Source organism: Manis pentadactyla, chromosome 4 (assembly GCF_030020395.1).
Source record: "Manis pentadactyla isolate mManPen7 chromosome 4, mManPen7.hap1, whole genome shotgun sequence".
Taxonomy (NCBI): Eukaryota; Metazoa; Chordata; class Mammalia; order Pholidota; family Manidae; genus Manis; species Manis pentadactyla.
The window spans coordinates 134,021,361-134,035,777 of record NC_080022.1 but is presented as its reverse complement, the minus strand read 5'-3'; the positions used below and the strand labels follow the sequence as shown (position 1 = coordinate 134,035,777).

At 38.7% G+C, this 14,417-nt stretch overlaps 1 protein-coding gene across 2 annotated transcripts in view; it reads right to left on the bottom strand.

The window, feature by feature from the left end:
* The window catches only part of STX8 (syntaxin 8), a 292,360-nt gene that overhangs the window by 243,128 nt on the left and 34,815 nt on the right, over positions 1–14,417 (bottom strand). The window lies entirely within an intron of this gene.

Below are 14,417 nucleotides of genomic sequence, written 5' to 3'. Positions count from 1 at the left end.
AGCTTTGCTGCAAACTACTCCCACAAGTGCAGAGGTGGCCAGCCTCACATGCTTTGAAAATTCAATTAAACTACAATATATTGCACCCTTAGTTTATGCCAGCAACCATGTTCAGTGCTGGAAGAGATACGAGGATGAATAAGGCAGGGATGTGAAGGAGACTGTGATAGCATTTAGTACTCTTACTAATCCTCCAAGATACATTTGAGTCAATACTCATAAAGGAAAGTCTTAAATTTCAAAGCACAAGACCAAATGATGGAAGTGGCCTTTTTATTAGGACAAAGCTTGTCTCACAGGCTATGTGAGACCAAAGGCACTGATATTATTTCTTAAGAAGATACAATGTTGCAACTATAAATTAGAGCATTAAAAAATAACCATATACTTTCTTATCAAACGGTGTTGGTTACTGATTAAAGCACATGCAGGTTTCAAATCTGGTTTTATGAATATAATGTAGCATTCATAACATAATAAACAAATTCTAAATTATCAATCTTAATCCTTCTCCCTCTAGTACTAACATGCCCCTCCTGTGCCAGACATATTAATATGTCTCCTTGCTGTCCAAGGAACAGGGAACACACATTTTCGGCCTCAGTCCCCATGTTTACAGGATTTTTTTCATCTCAAGTAACTCCTCTCCTGTCCCCACCTACCCACATTCTGTCCATGACACAAGGACCATCTTGTTCACGAAACCGTCTCTGACCAGTTCAGTCCAGATATGAACAGTCATTTGCTTTAGAACGCAGTGCGTAAGATTCACAAAAATTATGCTAATGATGACAGTGACATAACAGTAGCAGCAGTAACAGTAATTAGCCATCATGTTCAAGCATTTGCTATGTGTGAGCACAGCTCCAGGCGAGTTACACCTATTCACCCCCATCTCCACTACTTGTAATTCTTCTAGCACTTTTCACACTTTTCATATCGTCTAGAAAGAATTGCTTCCCTACAGTTCAGCCTTTTACGTAAACTTTGTGCCTACTAGACAGGAGGCAGGAACTGAAAATCGACCTTGACTAAGACTTCATGCTGCTCCCCAGCATGAAGGGAAAGGCTGTGAGCACAAGCTCACATCTTGGCTCCACCATCTACAGCAATCAATGGATAGTAATTTCTAATTTCTACCTCAGGGGCTGCTGAGGATTAAAGAAAATAATTCGTTTATTCAAAAAACCATTTCCTTAGTACTACTTACTATGTGGTAGGCACTATTCTTATCAGTGGGGATGAAACAAAAATAGACTACAGACCAAATAGACCAAAACCTCTGCCCTTACAAAGTATAAACTCTTGTTGTGGGTGCCGATTCCATTCTGGCAAGGAGAGGGAAGAATGTGTAAAATGTGTACGTAGTGTTTAATGCAGTGCTTGGAAGATAAAAATCATTCAGCAAGTGTTAACTATTATCATTTTACCCATTAATACACTATATACAAAGGATCCAGTGAACTGTTTTTTCATAAATGAGTATGCCCCAAAAGGCTATATTAACTTCATTTATAGCTGGGCACTATAAAACCTATAAAAGAATGCAGTATGTATGAAGAACCAAACCCAGGCAAAACTGGGAGAAAAATTTTGAGTCCTTAGACTAAGATTTTAAACACAGAGCTGGTCTCTCTGCCCAAGTGTACGAACACGCCAAACAGAAGTACAACTTTCTTCCACTTTACCAAGAAGGCAGAGGTGTTTCTTTAAAGCCTTACTTTCCTTGGTTGGCCCAGTGGAAAATACCAAGATTTTGTATTTATTCTCTATAACATTATTCAATTTCACCTACCTATGAAGATGGGGAAGAAAGCAATGGAAGAAAGGAAGGAAGAAGGCAAATTACAAAGTACACTTGAGAACTCTAATACCAGCTGGCAAGTGCCAGCTCTTCGCCAAAACAGGAGTTTGGGATGCCATGTGTGGACCATGGCAAAAGCAAGGGCTAAAAACCAGTACAATGAGTCAAGGTTTATAATGCAACCTTCAAAGTACATCTGTCACCAGCTCTGAGCATCCATTCAAATTAGTACATTGCACCTGAGTTGACAGCAGACATTGCTCCTCTAAACTAATGTGTGATGTGCCACATACAGCATACATTTAAAAATTGAGGGAAAAAAGTGTAAGAAAATTTTAGCAATCAAAAAACAGCAAATTAGAACTACAGCCATTAATTACACACACACATACCTATTACACAATAAAAGTACAAAATGGGTACAATTTAATATCAAACACATACCAACCACCAGACATACAGAGAAGATTTCCCAAGGCTGAATTCAGACCTACAAAAGTTCTAAGAACTGAAATAACTATTTTAGTCTCACTCTCACATAGTTCAACACAAAAGTCATCATGAAATGAGAAGCAGTTTGCCAAAGTATGCTAAGGGAAAAATTATTCCCTAATGCCTTCTTTCTGGGTTATCTGATTTCCCATTTTCCCTTCCTGCCTTTTTCTCTCTCTTCTCTCCCCCTTCCCTTTTAATGTTGATGCTTTGCTGATACCCCAAACCTACCAGGAAATCCAGCAATGCATACGCCTTTACCAATAACAGTAGGTAAGATTACAGGTGTCATCATATACAGAAGACTTGATTTTCTTAGCTTTATGTTTTATGCTCAAGTTAATATTTGCAATAATTATTATTACTCAGTACTCTCCTAGGTAAGAAGGAAAACATGAGACAACTTAAGACATAATTCCTGATTTCAAGGAGTTCACAATCAAACTGAAAAGACAAACTAAACACATATGCAGGAATTAACTAAGAGAAACCCAAGCTTTTCTCCCTGCGCAATCGTCTGGCCCAACACAGGGCGGGGGGTGTACAACACCCTCAGTTAGTGGGGAAGAGTCACCTTCCTGGGGGAGGCTGGTATACTTTTTAATCCTGCAGAAGATGACTTTCTACTGGAAATCACTGAATTAGATGATCTTTAAGATCCTTACAGCTTTAATTAAAATTTTTCTCATTAATTACTAAACTGTATAAATGAGAAGTGAGAATAACGAACAGTTTCCCCACAAAATTCACTCTCCTCTCTGCTAGTCTCCCCAAAATCAGTTTAAGACCACCAGTGACACACTGGCTCAGGCCAAAACCTTGTATTCAACTTTGACTCCCCCTTTTAGAGCAGGACACCTTTCCCCACAGCATGCAGTCCATTCACAAATCCTTCACAACATGCCTAACATTTCTCCTCTATTCTATTGATTCCACCCAGCACCAGGGCCTGCATCCTCCTTCTCCTCCTCTTCTCTACAACCAACTCCCTGCACAGCTGCCAGAGCCACCACTGTAAAAATAAATCTGCTTCCTCTGCTCTATCCATCCCAGGTCTCAACACTGCCCTTAGCATAAAATGCAACATCTTTACTAGAACATACCACATTAGCCTCCTTGCTGTTTCTAGAACACACTGAGCACAGTACCATCTCAGGGCCTTTGCACCTGCCATCCCCCACCATGGGCTAAGGCACTCTTCCCCCAGATGGTCACGTGGCCTTGATCCCTTACTTCATTCTACTGTGCTCAAATGCCATCTCCTCAGAGAGGTTGCCCTGACTACTTCTATCTAAAACTGTACCCTTCTCTGTAACTCCTTAGCTCCCCTGTTCATCCAGCCTTGTTTTTCTTTATAGCACTTGAACAACTAGCAATTACACATTACACATTTGTTTATTTTGTCTCCCACATTAGAATATAAGATCCTCAAGGGCAGGAATGGTCTTGTTTGTCAATATATCCTCAGTGCCTGGCATAATAGGCAAAAAATTAAAATTAAAAAGTTGAATGAATTAACTTATTCAGCAAAAACCATAACTGAGGGAATGACATCACTAAGAAGAGTGGTCGGAAACTGTAGGATCACACACTGGTGGTGTGTTCTGAGGGATGAAAACGTGGACGACGTCTCCAGGGTGGGGAACGTGGGCCATAAACGTGGGTGGGACAAGAGCGGAGCAAGGGTGAATCTGAGGGGCTGCCGTTAACAGAATTGCCTCCAAGGCCAGCAGCCGTGAGGAGCCTCCATCTGCGCTGCTAACCCCTTTCATCCTCACTCCTCCAGGATCTTGTGATTTTAGCCTTCCACTAGCAGTTCCCCATCTTATATATCCTCAGGCAGTGACTTTCTTCCCCCTCACAGCCACATGCCCTTAAAGAGTAAACTGTGCTCACCAGCTCTATTTCCCAGCCCTCCGGGTTCATCCACAGCCCTTGGCAATCCAGCTTCTGCCTAGTGGCTCTAGAAAAACTCTCCTTCCTCGGCCAATCCCCTAACTGCCAAAACCTCTTCCCAGGTTTCACTTTGCCCTCTTTCTAGGCCTCATTTGTCAAAGCTGACCATACTCCCTTGCCCATGAAACTGCTCCTCCCTCGGCTTCCTCCACACCACCCTCTCCCACAGGTAGTCCTCTGCAACCTGCAGTCTTCCCCGTCTGCCCCTTAAATACTAGTGCTGCTCAGAAATGCTATTTCAATCTCCCCTTCTCACTATATTGTTCTCTCTGGGCAGTTTTCTCCATTCCTATGGTCGCAGGCTGTAAGAACAGAAGCTAGCAGGGGCTTACTCACTTTTTATGCCCCAGTACAAATGAAATAGGACACATTCTCTTGGGTCACTGCATGCTGGACTCCTAACTGGGGGTGGAGGAGGGGCACACTCCCCTCCCCAGCAGAATTTGAGTATGGGGTGAGGAATGGCACATTAACAGCTGAAACTCCACATACCAAAATCCAGGCAAGGCACATCCTCTCACCACTCAGCCTGACTGAAAATCACTGTTGCTGAAGGCTCAGATTTATCTCTACCTATGCCATTTTCCCACATATATATACACGTCTTTTGCTTAGGAATCTCCAACTGGGTGTTCCACTCCAAACCAATGTACCCCAAATCAAATTAATTACTTTCATCCCATAATTTGTTTCTCCTCCTATGTCCTCTATTTCAGTTAGCAGCATCACTGTATTCCCAAGCCATCCAAACCTTTCCTTTTCAGCCCCTTCTCTCCCACATCTTATCAATTACAAGGCCTCCCTCAGAGGGGTTTCTCAAGGTGGTGCCTTCATTTCCATCCCCAGTGGAACTGCGCTGGTGCCCACCCTCCTCATCTCCCATGGAGAACATGGCTGTAGCCTTCTGACAGGTCCTCCTGTTCCTAGTCACCCTCATCAATCACCTTTCACTTTGCTGCCAGAATTATTTTTCTAAAACAGAGGTCTTGCCATGACATTTCCCTGTTTTGAAACTTTCACAACTCCCTAGAAGCTACAGATGAAGTGGAAGCTTCATAACGTGGCCCCAGTGATCTCGGCCCCATCATACCCAGCATCCCTTTGCACACCCTACTCTTCCTCAGCCTCGGACCACTCACCATGTCTCAGACAAAGGCACAAACTTTCACACTCTCATGTTTTTGTATGAGTCTGGAGGGTCCCCACCCCCACCCCTCTGTCCATCTGGCAAAATTCTATTCATTCCCTAAGGCTCAACTCAAATGTCACTTCTGCTGTTTAGTCTTTCCTGATCCCCATCCCCACCCTCCTTCCCTTGAATCAGTCACTCCCCGGTGCTCCCATGGTACTTTGTTCAAAACCTCTAACATGGCATTTATCAAGCAGGATTGTAGTTAGTTATTTACTCATCTGTCTCCCTTCCTAAATTATGAGCTCTGTGAGGAAAGAGGCCACATGATAGTCGTGTTTGCAGCCCTAGTACCAAAACAGCGCCCCTGAGTATGCCGGAGAATAATCATGGAGTACACGTTTATGAAACACAACCAGGAAAACCACTGAGCTTTTTAACCAGAGAGACAAAATGAGAGGGGTATTTAACACCTTTAGCCTGAGAGATTAAAAAAACAAAACAAGCAAAACAAAACTTAACCAACTGCTACTTACCTTCAAGATGTGAGCAGCAAAGACTGATACTGTTCAAGCAGATGGAGAGAATATTACTTTTAAGGGAATTCTGTCAGTAGAACACCTTGTAGCTCAACCCCACATCTGCAGTGACAATGAAGTAGTGTTTCTCCTTTGAAAAGTAAGTTAAGGAAAGGATATGCAAATACTGTGCTTCTGAGGTTAGCACAGACTTGAAATGTTAAAAAAAATTTTAAAAATATTTAATATTGAATATTTTAAAATATTAAAGTTGAATCACTATGTTGCTCATCTCTAACATGTCAACTATACTTCAGTAAAAAATAAAAAAGTAAAAATAAAATGAAACAACTTTTAATCCATATTCTTTCAAGATGGAACCTATTTAATATATAGAACTTATCTAATAAATGTCACATTAATAAACAGGTTAGATATCTGTCTTATAAAGATTTTAGCAGAAAGTTTCATATCACTTCTAAAGATGTAAGAATATTTCATCCTAAAAATCAAATGATGTACATTATTAAATTATAATGCTGTCTGGGGGTAGGGGAGCCCAGATAGTCCACGTTTTTCTGCTGACAAATGCAGTTGAAGCTTGTTAGAGTTCATCGGGAGGGCGTTCTTATCAACTGAATACAGAATTGAAAAAGCAGTGAATTCCAAGAAGTAGCTTTCTTTAGCTTTTCTTAGCATTTCAAAAAGATGTAAAAGTGACTATATAAAATGTTTGTTTTGTCTGAAAAAATATCATTGTTTGACTATTCCCAGACTACAGGGAGGTTTGCAGTTAGGACAAGGGACGATATTTCTAGGGTGTCAGTGAATTGAATTGAGTCTGCAAAGCTTTGTAATTAGGTTTGCCTGTAGGTTGCAAATGCTACTGTGGTATGAAAGAGTAATTTCTTTTTCAAAACTTTTTTTGGCAGTTTCTTTTTGTGAATATAAAGATGTACAGAGGCTAAATTTCAATCAGAAATAGATTTCTGACATGACTCCTTTAGAGGCAGAGGCAAAATCTGGCAACAAGGTGCAGATGACATTTCAGTGAAGAGAGGCTGCAAGGCAGGGAAGTAGACCAGAAGGCCGGTATAATCTAGGTGCAGGCGTAGGGGTGGGGGTCTAGGCAAGGGAAATGAGGAGAGGGACCAGTAAGGAGGGAACAGTTCACACAGTGACTCAGAGGAAAACTCCACAGGCACTGAGAGGTAGACTGGACATAGGGGATAAAGATTTCCAAACCTGAGTCAACTGGGGAATTGGAGAATTGACATATTCCCCAGTATGTGGGTCCATTATATAATATTGGGTCCTTGAGGGAAAGGGAAATTTTCCATTTCCTTTCAGAATTTTCTCAAATTTCAACATAGTTCCAAACAACCAACCCCAAAGTAAGATCATGATCTATGGACATGGCTACTTGTAGCAATATTTACTAGATGGCTAACTTAAATTAAGTCCAATTCTCTGTCCTATTATTTTTCTGTAACCATCCACCTATCCTTCCTACAAACACTTACTGAGTCCCTTCTATGTGCTGGATAGTCATCGAGGGGCTTAGAAATAGGAGACAAACATCTGACCTCATGGAGCTGATACTCTGGGGACAATAAATGCCTAACAGTATGGCCTTCTGCAAAGTAAATACTCAAAATAATTTTTCTGGGTTAAACTGAGTAATCTTTATTGAGTACTATTAGTCCAGAATAAATAAGAACTCAAAGAAAATATCTTACATATCATCAAGGATAGTCTCACCATAGCATCTTTAAAATATACTGCAATCAAATATTTTCTAATTTTAAACCAATCCCATTTTTTCCCTTCTCATTGCTGACCAAATTAACTAAGAAAAAGTTTCAGTGTTTAAAAATTTAACAAAACAGTTCACAGAAGAATAGAAATGCAGGGTGGAAAAGGTCATCACAAGTCTTAGTTTGGCCTCCAACACAAATTTCAGAAATCCCTGTGTGCTATGCTTAAGAGTCCTCTGGGCAATCTAAAATCATGAAAATAAAACCAAAAGGAACAGTACCCTAAGTATTTGTCACAGTACCTGAAAAGTAAAACAGGGGCAAGAAGAGATGATATATAAAAATTTAAGAATCCAAAGTGAGAGATGAATTAGCTGCTCTGTCAAATTTATGGTTACTGAGAGCCACCTGCTGGTTAGTGGCTGAAGTTCAACTACAAAATGTTAGGGAATCCAGTTTACCATTTATTTATAAGCAGCTTCTTTATTGCACAATGCACTCTTGAAAACGTTTACAAACAGAATGAGCAAAAGTCAACAACAGGCTTATGTATTATGAGGGAGTGTATACTATTTTCAGTAACAACAGCCCTATGTGTTCTCTTTGTTCTTCACAACCAAGCACACTTAAATGACAAATCCAACAATTTGCATTTAGGCGTTTGGCACGACCAATGATTTCTCTCTCTGTCTCAACTCCACTATATCCCCCTTATTTAACATATGTTTCTATTCTCAGTCATTTTATAAAATAAAGATACAGTGGAGCAAAATATTTACTTAATTTTGTAAATTAATACAGTTCCATGGACAAAGATGCAAGTCTACTGAAACAAAATAATTAGCTAGCAGGCAGTGCCACCAACAGTAGTAGAATTTATCTTTGTCAAATCGGGCTCTAAAAGACTGTTTAAGGGTGCCAATGAATAACATACATACATTCAAGATGAACAAAAGCAGAGGACCATGTTTGTAATCATCATTTCCACACCAATAATCTTGCTTTTTATTGTATCAATTCATCTAGTCCATATCTAAAAACTCAAATTACTGAGATGGGGGCCCAGGCTTTTAACTAGGATATCCTTTCTCTCTTTGGGCAGCGCCTAGTAATCTGTAAGCTCCCTCCTGATGTTTATGCAACCAGCTGGGCACCAACATGCAGAGTGGTATGGAAATTATCAGTCTGGAAAGATAGGACTCAAGAAAGTATACAAGAGGGAAAATATATTGTACAAATTCTGCTCACCCTCCAAGGGCCATCTCAAGTCTCATTTCTGCCCTGGTCTTCTCAACTTCCTCTACCTCACATAGACCTCCCTGTTTTCTAGTCTTCTTGACCATTTATGGCCCATACCACACAATTTAGCACTCAATCATAAACTACCATGTGTCGTTCTCTGTTCTGTGTCGAATAAACAGCCTCTCCAAATGGCATGCCATTTTTGGATTCCCCTCTGCTAAGATCAGTGACAGCACATGGTCAGTAATGTTTCTAAAGCATTTTACAAAGGTATATAAATATATGCCTTCACATATATTTATCTCATTTGATCTTCACCATATTTTGGGAAGTCATGATTATCTGCATTTTAGAGAAAATGAAACCGAGTAAAAATTCAAACCCAGGTTTCCTAATCCTAAACCCTTTGTTTCCTTCCAGTGAATTACACATGCAAGTTAGCAGTATTTTGCTTCAAAGTACAGAGATACTAAGGGTGCAATGAGCAGAAAGGACGAAGTACTCAAAGCCAGTGAGAAATAAAACAAACAAGGATACCTACAAGACAGGATATCAAAGTCAAATGAAAAAAGGCCTGGGACAAAACCTAAGGCGAAGGATGAGAAGACCTGAGCTCCACTTCTCCCCCGCCATTTACTCACCGCAGGCACAATGACTTCTCTAAGAATCAGTCTCTTCTTTGCCAACCAAAACAGTTACCTCTCCTCTGCTTACCTCTGAAGATTATTATGAGGGTCAAACAAAATAATATATATGAAAGTGCTTGGTAAATAGGTAACAGAGGGAGGAAGAAGTCAAAAACACTTTTCTTTCAATAAAGAAGAAAACACTTTTTTTCAGTGTCTTAAACGTTTTCCCTTATGAGAAGCACAAGTTAGAAATCATTAAATTGGCTTTTTAAGAAAATCAACATAATTACCTTACAAAACAGTATGTATAGGTAACTCATCTTTCTTCTTCCTGCTTATTCCTAGCCTGGAATTTCACTCCTTTTTCAACTACCAAATGATTTATATAATTTCAAATTAATACATACAAGGGCAAAGGATCTTTATTTTCCCTAACTAGTCACAACTATACCAGTAGTTAAGGACTGCAATTTAAAACAAAATACCATTTTTTTACATAGCAGATCAGCAAAACCCAACAAGTTCTGTAACACCCACTGACAGCTAATGTGTAGGGAAATGGGCTCTCCCATGTACTACTGGAGGGACTGGAAAGCACTACAACTTTTAAGAAAAAGACATGGCAGAAGCTGTTAAATTTTGAACACCCTTACCTTTTGTCCAGGTAATCCCCCTTTTGGGACTCTGTCCTACAGAAATAGAAGCCACATTCATTATGGATATTTACAGAAGCATTGTCTGTAATGGCAAAAAACTAAACAGCTCTGCATCCATAAAATGGGGAATGGCTGGACAAATGTATACTTACAGTGTGGAATAATGTTGCCATTGAAAAGAATCTGTGAGATCTATTGGAGGATTGTCCAAATTTAAATGAAAAAAGTAAATTAATTATGTATAATACAATTCTTTTTTCATAAAAAAAGGAAAGCTCATATTTATGTAAATACGTTTGTAAATATTTGCACAGATACCGATAAATGTGGAAAAAGCACCCTCCAAACAGTTAACACTGCTTATTTTAGGAGAATGGCCTTGGGAGGGAAAAAAAGGGAGAGAATTAATTTTTGGTTATATCTCAGTATGGTTTGACTTGTTATAATGAGCGTGTACCATGCTGATTTGTTTTAAATCCAACTAAGGATAAGTCACTTCCTCATGGGGAGGGGGATAAGGGAAGGAGGATAACAGGGAAATAAACGCCCACAACTTAAGCAAAGACTGTCAGAAAGAGGTATTGAAAGCATCCCTCTTCTAAAATCAAAAGGAAATAGAAACTAAAATCAAGAAATGCAATAATCAAATGTATTTTTCCAGGGGAAGAGAGCAAAAGAGGAGAAAGATATAAAAGGAGAAGGCAAAGAAGAAACAAGAGCAAACAAACGGATCGGGCAAGAGTCTACAGAGTCACTGAGGAGGAAGTATTAAGATGCCCAACAGGTCTGCAGACACTGATGAGGAAGAGGATTACAGAGAACAGAAAGGTGGGACCGCTCCTTTTCTAAAGTTAAGTGGTGCAAACAACTCTAACAATCTCCTCCCTCTGAAGGGCGAAAAACACGGACTTTTCAAAATCTAGAAACTGGGAAGGTCCGAGTAAGTCTCCCTCGTTCTACTGACTTACATCTCCATCTTGTGGTCTGTTGAGGACACAGCTCTTAGACAGAGAGAGAGACAGAGAGAGAAACAACATACACAAATATATGTGTGCACATGTAAGTGTATAATATATGAGTATACACTTAGATAAGTTTATGTGATTATATACATATATGTATATATAAACATTATATATTACATATACTTATTAAATATATAAATATATAAGTATATATACTTACATACACACTCCAATTCATATACATGTGTCTGTAGTATATTATATGAAAGTGTGTGTATATATGTACTTAGACATTTTTAAATTCAATTAGAACATATAAACAGAAAAATCCTAAGTGTACAGCTCAAAGCTAATTCACAAAGTGAACACCCCTAGTTAGTCACTACCCAGAGCAAGAAACCACACTAGCAGAGCACCAGTGCCTCCACTGGTCACTACATTCCCCCAAAGGGAACCAACCACCTTTGTGAGTTATAACACCGTAAATAAATTTTGCCTTTATAGGAACGGAATCTTCCAGTATGTACTCTAATGTCTTATTTCGCTCAACACTGTTTGTGAGATTCATCCATAGTGTTGTGTATACTTGTAGATCACCCGGTCTCATTTGCTATATAATATCACTGTTTAAATAGGTCATCATGTATTTATGCACTATAGTACAGATGCTTACTGGGTTGTTTCCAGTGGGACAATTAGGAAAAATGCTGCTATAAACAGTCTTACACATTTTTTATACAGTTTTTAGGCACGTTGATCAAATAGTTTTCCAAAGTTGTCATACAACTGATAGTCTCCCTAGTAATACATGAGAATTGCAACCACTCCACATCCTAGCAACACCTGAAACCTGTCATTTAAATTTAAGTCACTCTGGTAGGTGTAATGGTATGACATCATGGTTTTAGTTTCCAATTTCCTGATGACTAGTGAAGCTGAACAGCTTTTCGTATGTTCATCAGCTATTGGATAACCTCTTCTGTGAAGTCCAAATTCAAGTATTTTCTTTTAATGGATTGTCTGCCTTTTTCTTGAATTATAGGGGTTCTTTATATATACTGACTACAACTCCTATGTTGGATATATGTACTGCAAATATAGACTTCCATTCTGTAGTTTGTCTTTCACTCTTTGTGGTATTGTTTGTTAAACAGGATTTATTTTAATGAAATCCAACTTGTCATGTGCTTTTTTTTTCATGTTTAGTGCTCTTTTTCTTAAAGAAATCTCTGCCTATCCCAAACTCATAAAGGTGTTCTCCTATGTTTACTTCTAAAAGCTCTTTTATTTTACTTTCTACACTTAGATCTACAATTCTTTTGGAACTGATTTTTATGGAGCATGATAGAAGAGGTTAAGAGTCACTTTTTTTTTCATGTGGATATCCAGTTGACCTAACATTATTTATTGAGGAGACTATATTTCCCCTCTGTTACTGTTGTCATGGAGCAAGTGACAGTGTGTGTGTATGACTGATTGCTTCTGGACTCTATTTTGTTCCACTGGTTTTGCCTATACCCGTGCCAACACCACTCTGCAGCTTTACGGCAAATCCTGGTAACTGAGAGTCCTTGAGCCTTTTTGTTCTTCAAAATTGCTTTGGCTCCTTTTGGCTCTTTTAATTGCCATTAAAACTTTAGAATCAGCTTAAGTAACAAACTGAAAATAAAACCAAAATCTGGCTGTGGACTCTAAATGGGTTTGCTCTGAATCTATAGGTCAGCTTTGAGAAAACTGACACTTTATGGTATTTAGTCTTCCAATCTCTAGATATGGGATATCCCCTCTGTTAGGTTGTCCTTCATTTAATATTTTATAGTTTTGAGTGTAGAGGTTTCATACATCTTTCATTTGACTTATTCCTAAATATTTCATGTTTTTTCACGGTATAATCAACATCAGCTTTTAAATATTTTTTTCATTTGACATTTCTTTGTTGTCCAGCTTTCCCCCTTCTGAGGAGAGAAAAAACCAGGTACAGTTGCTAACCTGTTTCTGAGCATTTTACATGGTATAACCAAGCACCTTTGCTGACTTGGTCAACAGTGAGGGATTGCAATGACTAATATTTATTTATATCTCAAGGTGTCTGGTTTCACTTGCTTGACTGTCATCCAAATGGATCATCTTTCTTTACAATTAGTTTCTATTTGGAAGTCAGGCTGCTATAGAGCTTCCTTTCCTATGCAATGAAGAAAAAGAATCACGACTAAATGACTACAGGGATCCCTTCAAGTGATAATGAGTCTTGCGAGTGCATACATGACTATAAAATGTCAAATAGCTACTTCCTCAAGTTCTGAGACAATTTCACGATACTTAAGAGTACTAGTTTAAACATTCTACTTCATAATCTCCAAGATACACTGTCAAACAAAAAAGCTAATGGACAGTAAAGAAGGCATATTATACTATAATTCATGTTAAAAATTAAAAAGGTGAGAGGGAGATTGGAGATGTATGTATATCCTTTTTTATGTGGCAAGAAACAGTGGAAGGATATATAAAAAATGTTCAAAGTGGCTGCCTCTACAAGTCAGAAGTGGGAAGGAGCTACAACTTTCACTGATTACTCTTTTGTACAATTTGTTTATGACGTGATATACTATTTTAAAATTAATTTTATATTTTTTTAAAAAAGCTCTTCAGAAGCAAATATTCTGTGCTATTAGTTCCTGTAAAACCCTAAGACATCCCAAGGTGTCATTATTTTGGTCTAACCAAACTGCATCTTCCACAAAACAAGCCACAAAAGCTACTTTGTCATACAACATGTCTAGTTTCTGTTCTCCAAGAAAACATGGTCACTGTGCACACTGCAAGGCTGGTATCAGACTAGCAGTTAAACAAATGTGCTAAGGCAACATATACTCCAGATTTTTCAGGTCAATCCTTATTTCAAATCCTCCATCCTGTCATACAATCAGTCCATGCATTAAATCAACCTATTACATTTTTCCAGAATGTGGAGACAAGGTCAGAAGCTATTACCTCCCCAAATGGAATTAAACAATAATATAAAATGCACAAAATCATCTGTCCACAGAAGAAACCAGCTCTATGAAACTGTACCATGTGTCACTATTATGCTTCAAAAGCACATCTTCTAAACCTCTGCAGGAAAACAGGTCTTAGGTGTAAACATCCAAATTTTTTAAAAAAGTGAGTTGGACATTTATAGTTCCAATTGAGCCTACATAAAATAACCCAGAAGGACAGTGAGCTCCCACTTCTCCGGGATTTCAGAAGCAGATAGTAAAAGGAGATGA